Source organism: Toxotes jaculatrix, chromosome 6 (assembly GCF_017976425.1).
Source record: "Toxotes jaculatrix isolate fToxJac2 chromosome 6, fToxJac2.pri, whole genome shotgun sequence".
Classification (NCBI taxonomy): Eukaryota; Metazoa; Chordata; class Actinopteri; family Toxotidae; genus Toxotes; species Toxotes jaculatrix.
The window spans coordinates 15,597-32,248 of NC_054399.1; positions in this window are offsets into that span (position 1 = coordinate 15,597).

Sequence of the window (16,652 nt, forward strand, 5' to 3'; positions counted from 1 at the left end):
CAGCGATGACGGGCCCTCGCAAACCTTGCGACCCGCGGGAGTCGCAGCCGGCACAGCCATGAGTACCAGAGTCCTTCTATGTCCTCTCCTCTTCTCCCCAGTACACTTCATAGAACAAACAGGTTATTTCCTGTTACCAGCAGGGGGCGCCACGAGTAAGGCGGGAGTTTGACATATGGAGGCGTTCAGGGCAGAGCCCTCATCATGCTCATGAAGTTTGAAGATGTTTGGATAAAGTATGTGGATGTGAGAGCCATTCAAAATGTCATGGCAAATTCACCAAACGCCACCGAAATTTGGCGAGCCACAGAGGCCACGCCCTTTAACTTAGAGAAAAGTCTCTTATAACTTTTGATCATCATGGTCTTGAGGTGAGGTCCACCAGATATGAAGTTGATTGGGTGAAATCCCTAGCACGAGTTCATCCGCATACCAATGGTGGAAAGCACTCAAATTTGGCCGCCAAAAATAAAATGGCTGACTTCCTGCTGGGTTGAGGTCATGGTGTCAAGAGACTTTTTTGTGCGTCCCGAAGTATTCTTTATGTGTACTGATTTTCATCTTTGTATTCCAAAAAAACCCATATGGAGAGGGGTATTTTAAATATTCAAGGGGGCGCCGTTGAGCCATTTTGCCCCGCCCAATTACAAAAACCCCATCAGAGTCTAGGACCAGCCCCCAAGAACGTGTGTATGAATTTTTAGGATCATAGGAGGTGGTTAAGGTCATTACAAATCCAAACATAATTTCACGGCGAGGGATCGTCAGTTGCCGCGCCGCCACACAGATGCCATTGCACCCAGCTTCACGGCCTTTATAATGTAGCTTCACCAAGTAGTTGGGAAGGTTGTAGAGCAGAAACCAAGCCGATGGTGTCAACTATTAAGGAGCAGTACACTTCAGAGTAAAAATAGGTCATTTCCTGTTACCAGCAGGGGACGCCACGAGTAAGGCGGGAGTTTGACATATGGAGGCGTTCAGGGCAGAGCCCTGATCATGCTCATAAAGTTTGAAGATGTTTGGATAAAGTATGTGGACGTGAGAGCCATTCAAAATGTCATGGCAAATTCACCAAACGCCACCAAACTTTGGCGGGCCACAGAGGCCACGCCCTTTAACTTAGAGAAAACTCTGTGATAACTTTTGATCATCATGGTCTTGAGGTGAGGTCCACCAAATATGAAGTGGATCGGGTGAAATCCCTAGCACGAGTTCGTCCGCATACCAATGGTGTAATTCGCCAAAATCGCCAACTTCCGACCACAATGGCGGACTTCCTGTTGGGTTGAGGTCATGGTGTCAAGAGACTTTTTGGTGTGTCTCGGTATGATCAACATGTGTACCAATTTTCATGCACCTATGACAAACTAAGCCCAATGGGAGGGGGGTTTTGAAAATTTCAAGGGGGCGCTGCAGAGCCATTTTGCCCCCCCCATTTACAACGACCACAAAATATCAAATTTTTCACCAGACCTGATGAGTGTGCAAAATTTCAGGCGTTTTAGAGCATGGGAAGGGGTTGAAAAATGCAGTTGTTTGGGAGGAATAATAATAATAATAATAATAATAATTAAAGCTGCAAGCAGCGATGACGGGCCCTCGCACCCCTTGCGACCCACCGGAGTCGCAGCCGGCGCAGCCAAGAGTACCAGAGTCCCCCTATGTCCTCTCCTCTTCTACCCAGTACACGTCATAGTACAAACAGGTTGTTTCCTGTTACCAGCAGGGGGCGCCACGAGTAAGGCGGGGGTTTGACATATGGAGGCGTTCAGGGCGGAGCCCTCATCATGCTCATAAAGTTTGAAGATGTTTGGATAAAGTATGTGGACGTGAGAGCCATTCAAAATGTCATGGCAAATTCACCAAACGCCACCGAACTTTGGCGAGCCACAGAGGCCACGCCCTTTAACTTAGAGAAAATTCTGTTATAACTTTTGATCATCATGGTCTTGAGGTGAGGTCCACCAGATATGAAGTTGATCGGGTGAAATCCCTAGCACGAGTTCATCCGCATACCAGTGGTGGAAAGCAGTGAAATTTGGCCGCCAAAAACAAAATGGTCGACTTCCTGCTGGGTTGAGGTCATGGTGTCAAGAGACTTTTTTGTGCTTCTGGAAGTGTTCTTTATGTGTACCGATTTTCATCTTCATACTCCAAAAAAACCCATATGGAGAGGGGTATTTTAAATTTTCAAGGGGGCGCAGTTGAGCCACTTTGCCCCGCCCAATTACAAAAACCCCATCAGAGTCTAGGACCAGCCCCCAAGAACATGTGTATGAATTTTTAGGATCATAGGAGGTGGTTAAGGTCATTACAAATCCAAACGTAATTTCACGGCGAGGGATCGTCAGTTGCCGCGCCGCCACACAGATGCCATTGCACCCAGCTTCACGGCCTTTATAATGTAGCTTCACCAAGTAGTTGGGAAGGTTGTAGAGCAGAAACCAAGCCGATGGTGTCAACTATTAAGGAGCAGTACACTTCAGAGTAAGAATAGGTCATTTCCTGTTACCAGCAGGGGACGCCACGAGTAAGGCGGGAGTTTGACATATGGAGGCGTTCAGGGCAGAGCCCTGATCAAGCTCATGAAGTTTGAAGATGTTTGGATAAAGTATGTGGACGTGAGAGCCATTCAAAATGTCATGGAAAATTCACCAAACGCCATCAAACTTTGGCGGGCCACAGAGGCCACGCCCTTTAACTTAGAGAAAAGCCTTGAATAACTTTTGATCATCATGGTCTTGAGGTGAGGTCCACCAAATATGAAGTGGATCAGGTGAAATCCCTAGCACGAGTTCGTCCGCATACCAATGGTGTAATTCGCCAAAATCGCCAACTTCCGACCACAATGACGGACTTCCTGTTGGGTTGAGGTCATGGTGTCAAGAGACTTTTTGGTGTGTCTCGGTATGATCAACATGTGTACCAATTTTCATGCACCTATGACAAACTAAGCCCAATGGGAGGGGGGTTTTGAAAATTTCAAGGGGGCGCTGCGGAGCCATTTGGCCCCCCCCATTTACAACGACCACAAAATATCAAATTTTTCACCAGACCTGATGAGTGTGCAAAATTTCAGGCGTTTTAGAGCATGGGAAGGGGTTGAAAAATGCAGTTGTTTGGGAGGAATAATAATAATAATAATAATTAAAGCTGCAAGCAGCGATGACGGGCCCTCGCACCCCTTGCGACCCGCGGGAGTCGCAGCCGGCACAGCCAAGAGTACCAGAGTCCTCCTATGTCCTCTCCTCTTCTCCCCAGTACACGTCATAGTACAAACAGGTTATTTCCTGTTACCAGCAGGGGGCGCCACGAGTAAGGCGGGAGTTTGACATATGGAGGCGTTCAGGGCAGAGCCCTCATCATGCTCATGAAGTTTGACGATGTTTGGATAAAGTATGTGGATGTGAGAGCCATTCAAAATGTCATGGCAAATTCACCAAACGCCATCGAACTTTGGCGAGCCACAGAGGCCACGCCCTTTAACTTAGAGAAAAGTCTCTTATAACTTTTGATCATCATGGTCTTGAGGTGAGGTCCACCAGATATGAAGTTGATCGGGTGAAATCCCTAGCACGAGTTCATCCGCATACCAGTGGTGGAAAGCAGTGAAATTTGGCCGCCAAAAACAAAATGGTCGACTTCCTGCTGGGTTGAGGTCATGGTGTCAAGAGACTTTTTTGTGCGTCTGGAAGTGTTCTTTATGTGTACCGATTTTCATCTTCATACTCCAAAAAAACCCATATAGAGAGGGGTATTTTAAATCTTCAAGGGGGCGCCGTTGAGCCATTTTTCCCCGCCCAATTACAAAAACCCCATCAGAGTCTAGGGCCAGCCCCCAAGAACGTGTGTATGAATTTTTAGGATCATAGGAGGTGGTTAAGGTCATTACAAATCCAAACGTAATTTCACGGCGAGGGATCGTCAGTTGCCGCGCCGCCACACAGATGCCATTGCACCCAGCTTCACGGCCTTTATAATGTAGCTTCACCAAGTAGTTGGGAAGGTTGTAGAGCAGAAACCAAGCCGATGGTGTCAACTATTAAGGAGCAGTACACTTCAGAGTAAAAATAGGTCATTTCCTGTTACCAGCAGGGGACGCCACGAGTAAGGCGGGAGTTTGACATATGGAGGCGTTCAGGGCAGAGCCCTGATCAAGCTCATGAAGTTTGAAGATGTTTGGATAAAGTATGTGGACGTGAGAGCCATTCAAAATGTCATGGAAAATTCACCAAACGCCATCAAACTTTGGCGGGCCACAGAGGCCACGCCCTTTAACTTAGAGAAAAGCCTTGAATAACTTTTGATCATCATGGTCTTGAGGTGAGGTCCACCAAATATGAAGTGGATCAGGTGAAATCCCTAGCACGAGTTCGTCCGCATACCAATGGTGTAATTCGCCAAAATCGCCAACTTCCGACCACAATGGCGGACTTCCTGTTGGGTTGAGGTCATGGTGTCAAGAGACTTTTTGGTGTGTCTCGGTATGATCAACATGTGTACCAATTTTCATGCACCTATGACAAACTAAGCCCAATGGGAGGGGGGTTTTGAAAATTTCAAGGGGGCGCTGCGGAGCCATTTGGCCCCCCCCATTTACAACGACCACAAAATATCAAATTTTTCACCAGACCTGATGAGTGTGCAAAATTTCAGGCGTTTTAGAGCATGGGAAGGGGTTGAAAAATGCAGTTGTTTGGGAGGAATAATAATAATAATAATAATAATAATAATAAACATTAGAAAAACAATAGGGCCTTCGCACCACTCGGTGCTCGGGCCCTAATAATAATAATAAACATTAGAAAAACAATAGGGCCTTCGCACCACTCGGTGCTCGGGCCCTAATAATTAAAGCTGCAAGCAGCGATGACGGGCCCTCGCACCCCTTGCGACCCGCGGGAGTCGCAGCCGGTGCAGCCAAGAGTACCAGAGTCCTCCTATGTCCTCTCCTCTTCTCCCCAGTACACGTCATAGTACAAACAGGTTATTTCCTGTTACCAGCAGGGGGCGCCACGAGTAAGGCGGGAGTTTGACATATGGAGGCGTTCAGGGCAGAGCCCTCATCATGCTCATGAAGTTTGACGATGTTTGGATAAAGTATGTGGATGTGAGAGCCATTCAAAATGTCATGGCAAATTCACCAAACGCCATCGAACTTTGGCGAGCCACAGAGGCCACGCCCTTTAACTTAGAGAAAAGTCTCTTATAACTTTTGATCATCATGGTCTTGAGGTGAGGTCCACCAGATATGAAGTTGATCGGGTGAAATCCCTAGCACGAGTTCATCCGCATACCAGTGGTGGAAAGCAGTGAAATTTGGCCGCCAAAAACAAAATGGTCGACTTCCTGCTGGGTTGAGGTCATGGTGTCAAGAGACTTTTTTGTGCGTCCTGAAGTGTTCTTTATGTGTACTGATTTTCATCTTCGTATTCCAAAAAAACCCATATGGAGAGGGGTATTTTAAATCTTCAAGGGGGCGCCGTTGAGCCATTTTGCCCCGCCCAATTACAAAAACCCCACCAGAGTCTAGGACCAGCCCCCAAGAACGTGTGTATGAATTTTTAGGATCATAGGAGGTGGTTAAGGTCATTACAAATCCAAACGTAATTTCACGGCGAGGGATCGTCAGTTGCCGCGCCGCCACACAGATGCCATTGCACCCAGCTTCACGGCCTTTATAATGTAGCTTCACCAAGTAGTTGGGAAGGTTGTAGAGCAGAAACCAAGCCGATGGTGTCAACTATTAAGGAGCAGTACACTTCAGAGTAAAAATAGGTCATTTCCTGTTACCAGCAGGGGACGCCACGAGTAAGGCGGGAGTTTGACATATGGAGGCGTTCAGGGCAGAGCCCTGATCATGCTCATAAAGTTTGAAGATGTTTGGATAAAGTATGTGGACGTGAGAGCCAGTCAAAATGTCATGGCAAATTCACCAAACGCCACCAAACTTTGGCGGGCCACAGAGGCCACGCCCTTTAACTTAGAGAAAACTCTGTGATAACTTTTGATCATCATGGTCTTGAGGTGAGGTCCACCAAATATGAAGTGGATCGGGTGAAATCCCTAGCACGAGTTCGTCCGCATACCAATGGTGTAATTCGCCAAAATCGCCAACTTCCGACCACAATGGCGGACTTCCTGTTGGGTTGAGGTCATGGTGTCAAGAGACTTTTTGGTGTGTCTCGGTATGATCAACATGTGTACCAATTTTCATGCACCTATGACAAACTAAGCCCAATGGGAGGGGGGTTTTGAAAATTTCAAGGGGGCGCTGCAGAGCCATTTTGCCCCCCCCATTTACAAGGACCACAAAATATCAAATTTTTCACCAGACCTGATGAGTGTGCAAAATTTCAGGCGTTTTAGAGCATGGGAAGGGGTTGAAAAATGCAGTTGTTTGGGAGGAATAATAATAATAATAATAATAATAATAATAATAATAATAATAATAATAATAAACATTACAAAAACAATAGGGCCTTCGCACCACTCGGTGCTCGGGCCCTAATAATAATAATAATAATAATTAAAGCTGCAAGCAGCGATGACGGGCCCTCGCACCCCTTGCGACCCGCGGGAGTCGCAGCCGGCGCAGCCAAGTACCAGAGTCCCCCTATGTCCTCTCCTCTTCTCCCCAGTACACGTCATAGTACAAACAGGTTATTTCCTGTTACCAGCAGGGGGCGCCACGAGTAAGGCGGGAGTTTGACATATGGAGCTGTTCAGGGCAGAGCCCTCATCATGCTCATAAAGTTTGAAGATGTTTGGATAAAGTATGTGGACGTGAGAGCCATTCAAAATGTCATGGCAAATTCACCAAACGCCACCGAAATTTGGCGAGCCACAGAGGCCACGCCCTTTAACTTAGAGAAAAGTCTGTTATAACTTTTGATCATCATGGTCTTGAGGTGAGGTCCACCAGATATGAAGTTGATCGGGTGAAATCCCTAGCACGAGTTCATCCGCATACCAATGGTGGAAAGCACTCAAATTTGGCCGCCAAAAACAAAATGGCTGACTTCCTGCTGGATTGAGGTCATGGTGTCAAGAGACTTTTTTGTGCGTCCCGAAGTGTTCTTTATGTGTACTGATTTTCATCTTTGTATTCCAAAAAAACCCATATGGAGAGGGGTATTTTAAATCTTCAAGGGGGCGCCGTTGAGCCATTTTGCCCCGCCCAATTACAAAAACCCCATCAGAGTCTAGGACCAGCCCCCAAGAACGTGTGTATGAATTTTTATGATCATAGGAGGTGGTTAAGGTCATTACAAATCCAAACGTAATTTCACGGCGAGGGATCGTCAGTTGCCGCGCCGCCACACAGATGCCATTGCACCCAGCTTCACGGCCTTTATAATGTAGCTTCACCAAGTAGTTGGGAAGGTTGTAGAGCAGAAACCAAGCCGATGGTGTCAACTATTAAGGAGCAGTACACTTCAGAGTAAAAATAGGTCATTTCCTGTTACCAGCAGGGGACGCCACGAGTAAGGCGGGAGTTTGACATATGGAGGCGTTCAGGGCAGAGCCCTGATCATGCTCATAAAGTTTGAAGATTTTTGGATAAAGTATGTGGACGTGAGAGCCATTCAAAATGTCATGGCAAATTCACCAAACGCCACCAAACTTTGGCGGGCCACAGAGGCCACGCCCTTTAACTTAGAGAAAACTCTGTGATAACTTTTGATCATCATGGTCTTGAGGTGAGGTCCACCAAATATGAAGTGGATCGGGTGAAATCCCTAGCACGAGTTCGTCCGCATACCAATGGTGTAATTCGCCAAAATCGCCAACTTCCGACCACAATGGCGGACTTCCTGTTGGGTTGAGGTCATGGTGTCAAGAGACTTTTTGGTGTGTCTCGGTATGATCAACATGTGTACCAATTTTCATGCACCTATGACAAACTAAGCCCAATGGGAGGGGGGTTTTGAAAATTTCAAGGGGGCGCTGCGGAGCCATTTTGCCCCCCCCATTTACAACGACCACAAAATATCAAATTTTTCACCAGACCTGATGACTGTGCAAAATTTCAGGCGTTTTAGAGCATGGGAAGGGGTTGAAAAATGCAGTTGTTTGGGAGGAATAATAATAATAATAATAATAATAATAATTAAAGCTGCAAGCAGCGATGACGGGCCCTCGCACCCCTTGCGACCCGCGGGAGTCGCAGCCGGCGCAGCCAAGAGTACCAGAGTCCTCCTATGTCCTCTCCTCTTCTCCCCAGTACACGTCATAGTACAAACAGGTTATTTCCTGTTACCAGCAGGGGGCGCCACGAGTAAGGCGGGAGTTTGACATATGGAGGCGTTCAGGGCAGAGCCCTCATCATGCTCATGAAGTTTGACGATGTTTGGATAAAGTATGTGGATGTGAGAGCCATTCAAAATGTCATGGCAAATTCACCAAACGCCATCGAACTTTGGCGAGCCACAGAGGCCACGCCCTTTAACTTAGAGAAAAGTCTCTTATAACTTTTGATCATCATGGTCTTGAGGTGAGGTCCACCAGATATGAAGTTGATCGGGTGAAATCCCTAGCACGAGTTCATCCGCATACCAGTGGTGGAAAGCAGTGAAATTTGGCCGCCAAAAACAAAATGGTCGACTTCCTGCTGGGTTGAGGCCATGGTGTCAAGAGACTTTTTTTTGCGTCTGGAAGTGTTCTTTATGTGTACCGATTTTCATCTTTGTATTCCAAAAAAACCCATATGGAGAGGGGTATTTTAAATCTTCAAGGGGGCGCCGTTGAGCCATTTTGCCCCGCCCAATTACAAAAACCCCATCAGAGTCTAGGACCAGCCCCCAAGAACGTGTGTATGAATTTTTAGGATCATAGGAGGTGGTTAAGGTCATTACAAATCCAAACGTAATTTCACGGCGAGGGATCGTCAGTTGCCGCGCCGCCACACAGATGCCATTGCACCCAGCTTCACGGCCTTTATAATGTAGCTTCACCAAGTAGTTGGGAAGGTTGTAGAGCAGAAACCAAGCCGATGGTGTCAACTATTAAGGAGCAGTACACTTCAGAGTAAGAATAGGTCATTTCCTGTTACCAGCAGGGGACGCCACGAGTAAGGCGGGAGTTTGACATATGGAGGCGTTCAGGGCAGAGCCCTGATCAAGCTCATGAAGTTTGAAGATGTTTGGATAAAGTATGTGGACGTGAGAGCCATTCAAAATGTCATGGAAAATTCACCAAACGCCATCAAACTTTGGCGGGCCACAGAGGCCACGCCCTTTAACTTAGAGAAAAGCCTTGAATAACTTTTGATCATCATGGTCTTGAGGTGAGGTCCACCAAATATGAAGTGGATCAGGTGAAATCCCTAGCACGAGTTCGTCCGCATACCAATGGTGTAATTCGCCAAAATCGCCAACTTCCGACCACAATGGCGGACTTCCTGTTGGGTTGAGGTCATGGTGTCAAGAGACTTTTTGGTGTGTCTCGGTATGATCAACATGTGTACCAATTTTCATGCACCTATGACAAACTAAGCCCAATGGGAGGGGGGTTTTGAAAATTTCAAGGGGGCGCTGCGGAGCCATTTGGCCCCCCCCATTTACAACGACCACAAAATATCAAATTTTTCACCAGACCTGATGAGTGTGCAAAATTTCAGGCGTTTTAGAGCATGGGAAGGGGTTGAAAAATGCAGTTGTTTGGGAGGAATAATAATAATAATAATAATAATAATAATAAACATTAGAAAAACAATAGGGCCTTCGCACCACTCGGTGCTCGGGCCCTAATAATAATAATAATTAAAGCTGCAAGCAGCGATGACGGGCCCTCGCACCCCTTGCGACCCAGCGGAGTCGGAGCCGGCGCAGCCAAGAGTACCAGAGTCCCCCTATGTCCTCTCCTCTTCTACCCAGTACACGTCATAGTACAAACAGGTTATTTCCTGTTACCAGCAGGGGGCGCCACGAGTAAGGCGGGGGATTGACATATGGAGCCGTTCAGGGCAGAGCCCTCATCATGCTCATGAAGTTTGAAGATGTTTGGATAAAGTATGTGGACGTGAGAGCCATTCAAAATGTCATGGCAAATTCACCAAACGCCATCGAACTTTGGCGAGCCACAGAGGCCACGCCCTTTAACTTAGAGAAAAGTCTGTTATAACTTTTGATCATCATGGTCTTGAGGTGAGGTCCACCAGATATGAAGTTGATCGGGTGAAATCCCTAGCACGAGTTCATCCGCATACCAGTGGTGGAAAGCAGTGAAATTTGGCCGCCAAAAACAAAATGGTCGACTTCCTGCTGGGTTGAGGTCATGGTGTCAAGAGACTTTTTTGTGCGTCCCGAAGTGTTCTTTATGTGTACTGATTTTCATCTTTGTATTAAAAAAAAACCCATATGGAGAGGGGTATTTTAAATGTTCAAGGGGGCGCCGTTGAGCCATTTTGCCCCGCCCAATTACAAAAACCCCATCAGAGTCTAGGACCAGCCCCCAAGAACATGTGTATGAATTTTTATGATCATAGGAGGTGGTTAAGGTCATTACAAATCCAAACGTAATTTCACGGCGAGGGATCGTCAGTTGCCGCGCCGCCACACAGATGCCATTGCACCCAGCTTCACGGCCTTTATAATGTAGCTTCACCAAGTAGTTGGGAAGGTTGTAGAGCAGAAACCAAGCCGATGGTGTCAACTATTAAGGAGCAGTACACTTCAGAGTAAAAATAGGTCATTTCCTGTTACCAGCAGGGGACGCCACGAGCAAGGCAGGAGTTTGACATATGGAGGCGTTCAGGGCAGAGCCCTGATCATGCTCATAAAGTTTGAAGATGTTTGGATAAAGTATGTGGACGTGAGAGCCATTCAAAATGTCATGGCAAATTCACCAAACGCCAGCAAACTTTGGCGGGCCACAGAGGCCACGCCCTTTAACTTAGAGAAAACTCTGTGATAACTTTTGATCATCATGGTCTTGAGGTGAGGTCCACCAAATATGAAGTGGATCGGGTGAAATCCCTAGCACGAGTTCGTCCGCATACCAATGGTGTAATTCGCCAAAATCGCCAACTTCCGACCACAATGGCGGACTTCCTGTTGGGTTGAGGTCATGGTGTCAAGAGACTTTTTGGTGTGTCTCGGTATGATCAACATGTGTACCAATTTTCATGCACCTATGACAAACTAAGCCCAATGGGAGGGGGGTTTTGAAAATTTCAAGGGGGCGCTGCGGAGCCATTTGGCCCCCCCCATTTAAAACGACCACAAAATATCAAATTTTTCACCAGACCTGATGAGTGTGCAAAATTTCAGGCGTTTTAGAGCATGGGAAGGGGTTAAAAAATGCAGTTGTTTGGGAGGAATAATAATAATAATAATAATAATAATAATTAAAGCTGCAAGCAGCGATGACGGGCCCTCACACCCCTTGCGACCCGCCGGAGTCGCAGCCAAGTACCAGAGTCCTCCTATGTCCTCTCCTCTTCTCCCCAGTACACGTCATAGTACAAACAGGTTATTTCCTGTTACCAGCAGGGGGCGCCACGAGTAAGGCGGGAGTTTGACATATGGAGCCGTTCAGGGCAGAGCCCTCATCATGCTCATAAAGTTTGAAGATGTTTGGATAAAGTATGTGGACGTGAGAGCCATTCAAAATGTCATGGCAAATTCACCAAACGCCACCGAACTTTGGCGAGCCACAGAGGCCATGCCCTTTAACTTAGAGAAAAGTCTCTTATAACTTTTGATCATCATGGTCTTGAGGTGAGGTCCACCAGATATGAAGTTGATCGGGTGAAATCCCTAGCACGAGTTCATCCGCATACCAATGGTGGAAAGCACTCAAATTTGGCCGCCAAAAACAAAATGGCTGACTTCCTGCTGGGTTGAGGTCATGGTGTCAAGAGACTTTTTTGTGCGTCCCGAAGTGTTCTTTTTGTGTACTGATTTTCATCTTTGTATTCCAAAAAAACCCATATGGAGAGGGGTATTTTAAATCTTCAAGGGGGCGCCGTTGAGCCATTTTGCCCCGCCCAATTACAAAAACCCCATCAGAGTCTAGGACCAGCCCCCAAGAACGTGTGTATGAATTTTTAGGATCATAGGAGGTGGTTAAGGTCATTACAAATCCAAACGTAATTTCACGGCGAGGGATCGTCAGTTGCCGCGCCGCCACACAGATGCCATTGCACCCAGCTTCACGGCCTTTATAATGTAACTTCACCAAGTAGTTGGGAAGGTTGTAGAGCAGAAACAAAGCCGAGGGTGTCAACTATTAAGGAGCAGTACACTTCAGAGTAAAAATAGGTCATTTCCTGTTACCAGCAGGGGACGCCACGAGTAAGGCGGGAGTTTGACATATGGAGGCGTTCAGGGCAGAGCCCTGATCATGCTCATAAAGTTTGAAGATGTTTGGATAAAGTATGTGGACGTGAGAGCCATTCAAAATGTCATGGCAAATTCACCAAACGCCACCAAACTTTGGCGGGCCACAGAGGCCACGCCCTTTAACTTAGAGAAAACTCTGTGATAACTTTTGATCATCATGGTCTTGAGGTGAGGTCCACCAAATATGAAGTGGATCGGGTGAAATCCCTAGCACGAGTTCGTCCGCATACCAATGGTGTAATTTGCCAAAATCGCCAACTTCCGACCACAATGGCGGACTTCCTGTTGGGTTGAGGTCATGGTGTCAAGAGACTTTTTGGTGTGTCTCGGTATGATCAACATGTGTACCAATTTTCATGCACCTATGACAAACTAAGCCCAATGGGAGGGGGGTTTTGAAAATTTCAAGGGGGCGCTGCGGAGCCATTTTGCCCCCCCCATTTACAACGACCACAAAATATCAAATTTTTCACCAGACCTGATGAGTGTGAAAAATTTCAGGCGTTTTAGAGCATGGGAAGGGGTTGAAAAATGCAGTTGTTTGGGAGGACAAATAATAATAATAATAAACATTAGAATTACAATAGGGCCTTCGCACCACTCGGTGCTCGGGCCCTAATAATAATAATAAACATTAGAAAAACAATAGGGCCTTCGCACCACTCGGTGCTCGGGCCCTAATAATAATAATAAACATTACAAAAACAATAGGGCCTTCGCACCACTCGGTGCTCGGGCCCTAATAAACATTACAAAAACAATAGGGCCTTCGCACCACTCGGTGCTCGGGCCCTAATAAACATTAGAATTACAATAGGGCCTTCGCACCACTCGGTGCTCGGGCCCTAATAAACATTAGAAAAACAATAGGGCCTTCGCACCACTCGGTGCTCGGGCCCTAATAAACATTAGAATTACAATAGGGCCTTCGCACCACTCGGTGCTCGGGCCCTAATAATAAACATTAGAAAAACAATAGGGCCTTCGCACCACTCGGTGCTCGGGCCCTAATAAACATTAGAATTACAATAGGGCCTTCGCACCACTCGGTGCTCGGGCCCTAATAATTAAAGCTGCAAGCAGCGATGACGGGCCCTCGCACCCCTTGCGACCCGCTGGAGTCGCAGCCGGCGCAGCCAAGAGTACCAGAGTCCCCCATGTCCTCTCCTCTTCTCCCCAGTACACGTCATAGTATAAACAGGTTATTTCCTGTTACCAGCAGGGGGCGCCACGAGTAAGGCGGGAGTTTGACATATGGAGCCGTTCAGGGAAGAGTCCTCATCATGCTCATAAAGTTTGAAGATGTTTGGATAAAGTATGTGGACGTGAGAGCCATTCAAAATGTCATGGCAAATTCACCAAACGCCACCGAACTTTGGCGAGCCACAGCGGCAACTGACGATCCCTCGCCGTGAAATTACTTTTGGATTTGTAATGACCTTAACCACCTCCTATGATCATAAAAATTCATACACACGTTCTTGGGGGCTGGTCCTAGACTCTGATGGGGTTTTTGTAATTGGGCGGGGCAAAATGGCTCAACGGCGCCCCCTTGAAGATTTAAAATACCCCTCTCCATATGGGTTTTTTTGGAATACAAAGATGAAAATCAGTACACATAAAGAACACTTCAGGACGCACAAAAAAGTCTCTTGACACCATGACCTCAACCCAGCAGGAAGTCAGCCATTTTGTTTTTGGCGGCCAAATTTGAGTGCTTTCCACCATTGTTATGCGGACGAACTCGTGCTAGGGATTTCACCTGATCCACTTCATATTTGGTGGACCTCACCTCAAGACCATGATGATCAAAAGTTATAACAGACTTTTCTCTAAGTTAAAGGGCGTGGCCTCTGTGGCCTGCCAAAGTTTGGTGGCGTTTGGTGAATTTGCCATGACATTTTGAATGGCTCTCACGTCCACATACTTTATCCAAACATCTTCAAACTTTATGAGCATGATCAGGGCTCTGCCCTGAACGCCTCCATATGTCAAACTCCCGCCTTACTCATGGCGTCCCCTGCTGGTAACAGGAAATGACCTATTTTTACTCTGAAGTGTACTGCTCCTTAATAGTTGACACCATCGGTTTCGTTTCTGCTCTACAACCTTCCCAACTACTTGGTGAAGCTACATTATAAAGGCCGTGAAGCTGGGTGCAATGGCATCTGTGTGGCGGCGCGGCAACTGACGATCCCTCGCCGTGAAATTACGTTTGGATTTGTAATGACCTTAACAACCTCCTATGATCATAAAAATTCATACACACGTTCTTGGGGGCTGGTCCTAGACTCTGATGGGGTTTTTATAATTGGGCGGGGCAAAGGGGCTCAACTGCGCCCCCTTGAAAATTTAAAATACCCCTCTCCATATGGGTTTTTTTGGAGTATGAAGATGAAAATCGGTACACATAAAGAACACTTCCAGACGCACAAAAAAGTCTCTTGACACCATGACCTCAACCCAGCAGGAAGTCGGCCATTTTGTTTTTGGCGGCCAAATTTCAGTGCTTTCCACCATTGGTATGCGGATGAACTCGTGCTAGGGATTTCACCCGATCAACTTCATATCTGGTGGACCTCACCTCAAGACCATGATGATCAAAAGTTATAACAGACTTTTCTCTAAGTTAAAGGGCGTGGCCTCTGTAGCTCACCAAAGTTCGGTGGCGTTTGGTGAATTTGCCATGACATTTTGAATGGCTCTCACATCCACATACTTTATCCAAACATCTTCAAACTTCATGAGCATGATGAGGGCTCTGCCCTGAACGCCTCCATATGTCAAACTCCCGCCTTACTCGTGGCGCCCCCTGCTGGTAACAGGAAATAACCTGTTTGTACTATGACGTGTACTGGGGAGAAGAGGAGAGGACATAGGAGGACTCTGGTACTCTTGGCTGCGCCGGCGGCGGCTCCCGCGGGTTGCAAGGGGTGCGAGGGCCCGTCATCGCTGCTTGCAGCTTTAATTTACGTTGGCACTTTGACATGAAACACAGCATTAAGTATGCTAACCTTAGCCACCAAGAAAAGCAACAAAAGTTCCAAGAATTAAAGAGCAGCCTGCATTCCCAGCAGAATATGTTTGTAAAAGTTACAGGCAAAAATGATGCAGCCGTGAAGGCCAGCTTTATTTTGGCTGAAGAAATCACCCGCAGTTCAAGTGGGTCAAGTTTTTTTCAGAAGTTTTCAGGCTTTTAATAATGTCAGCTTGTCAAGAAACACTATTGCAGACCAAGTTAGGGAACTAACAGGAAACACAGCTGGCTGAAGAAGCAGGCAGTTATCTGGCGTTTTCATTAGCGAAAACGTCATTAGTTGACAAAAGCACCAACAATACTGATACAGCGCATCTGGCCATTTTTTTAAGAGGCATGAAAGCAAACTTGTCTGTCGGTGTGGACAAGAGGGAAGGACATCTTCGATGTGGTGGAGACGTCGGTAAGTATAAATAAAATTACCCTGGGAGAAGTTGGTGGGACTTACTACCAACTTGCACCTGCAATGTGTGGAGAGAGAACTGGCTTGGTTGAACTGGTGAAAGAGAAAATGTTCCAACTCGAACAGGACAGTCTTGCCCACTTTCTTGTCTGTCAGAGCATATCAACCTCAATCCCAGGTGCTTTTCCATGCACTCGATTGGCTATCAAATTGAACTGGGTCTTTAATGAATTCAATCAGCAATTCTCTGACTTTAAAACACAAGCAGGGCAGGGCAGCCAATGTAGTATGAGCATTGGGCTAGCTAGCATGTATCATGTCCAAAAAAAAAAAAATAAAATAAATTTACGAGTTCTAATAAGAATAAGAATCTTTTTATTGTCATTGCAGAATACAGGTTGTACAGTGCAACGTGATTTTGTTTTTAGAGTTTTAAGAGTTAGTAACAACTGTTGCTATTTATTTTATATATATGTAATATATATAATATATGTAATATATATATTTTTTTTTCTGTCAATATAACAATTGTGGTTTAGGAATATTTTTAATTTCTCTAGTGCTGGTGTTAAAACAATGTGAGGGTCTAATCCTGCAAAGGGAAACTCAGACCGGGTGTTGTGAATCAAGTCTTTTAATGTCATGCAGCATAGAGACAAGACATACAGTTCACAGTGTGTTCTGCAGTGTTGTCTGAAGAGTGTTGTCTAGTATGACTCTTTATACCTGTAGTCAGTATGCCATAAATACCTTTCCCAACATGAGAGACAATAAAGGTCACACCAAATGTAAACAATCAGGACAACCAAATGGGGTTCATTCCCAGGCCATCTATGATATTTCCAGATCAGCAGCCTTAGATAAA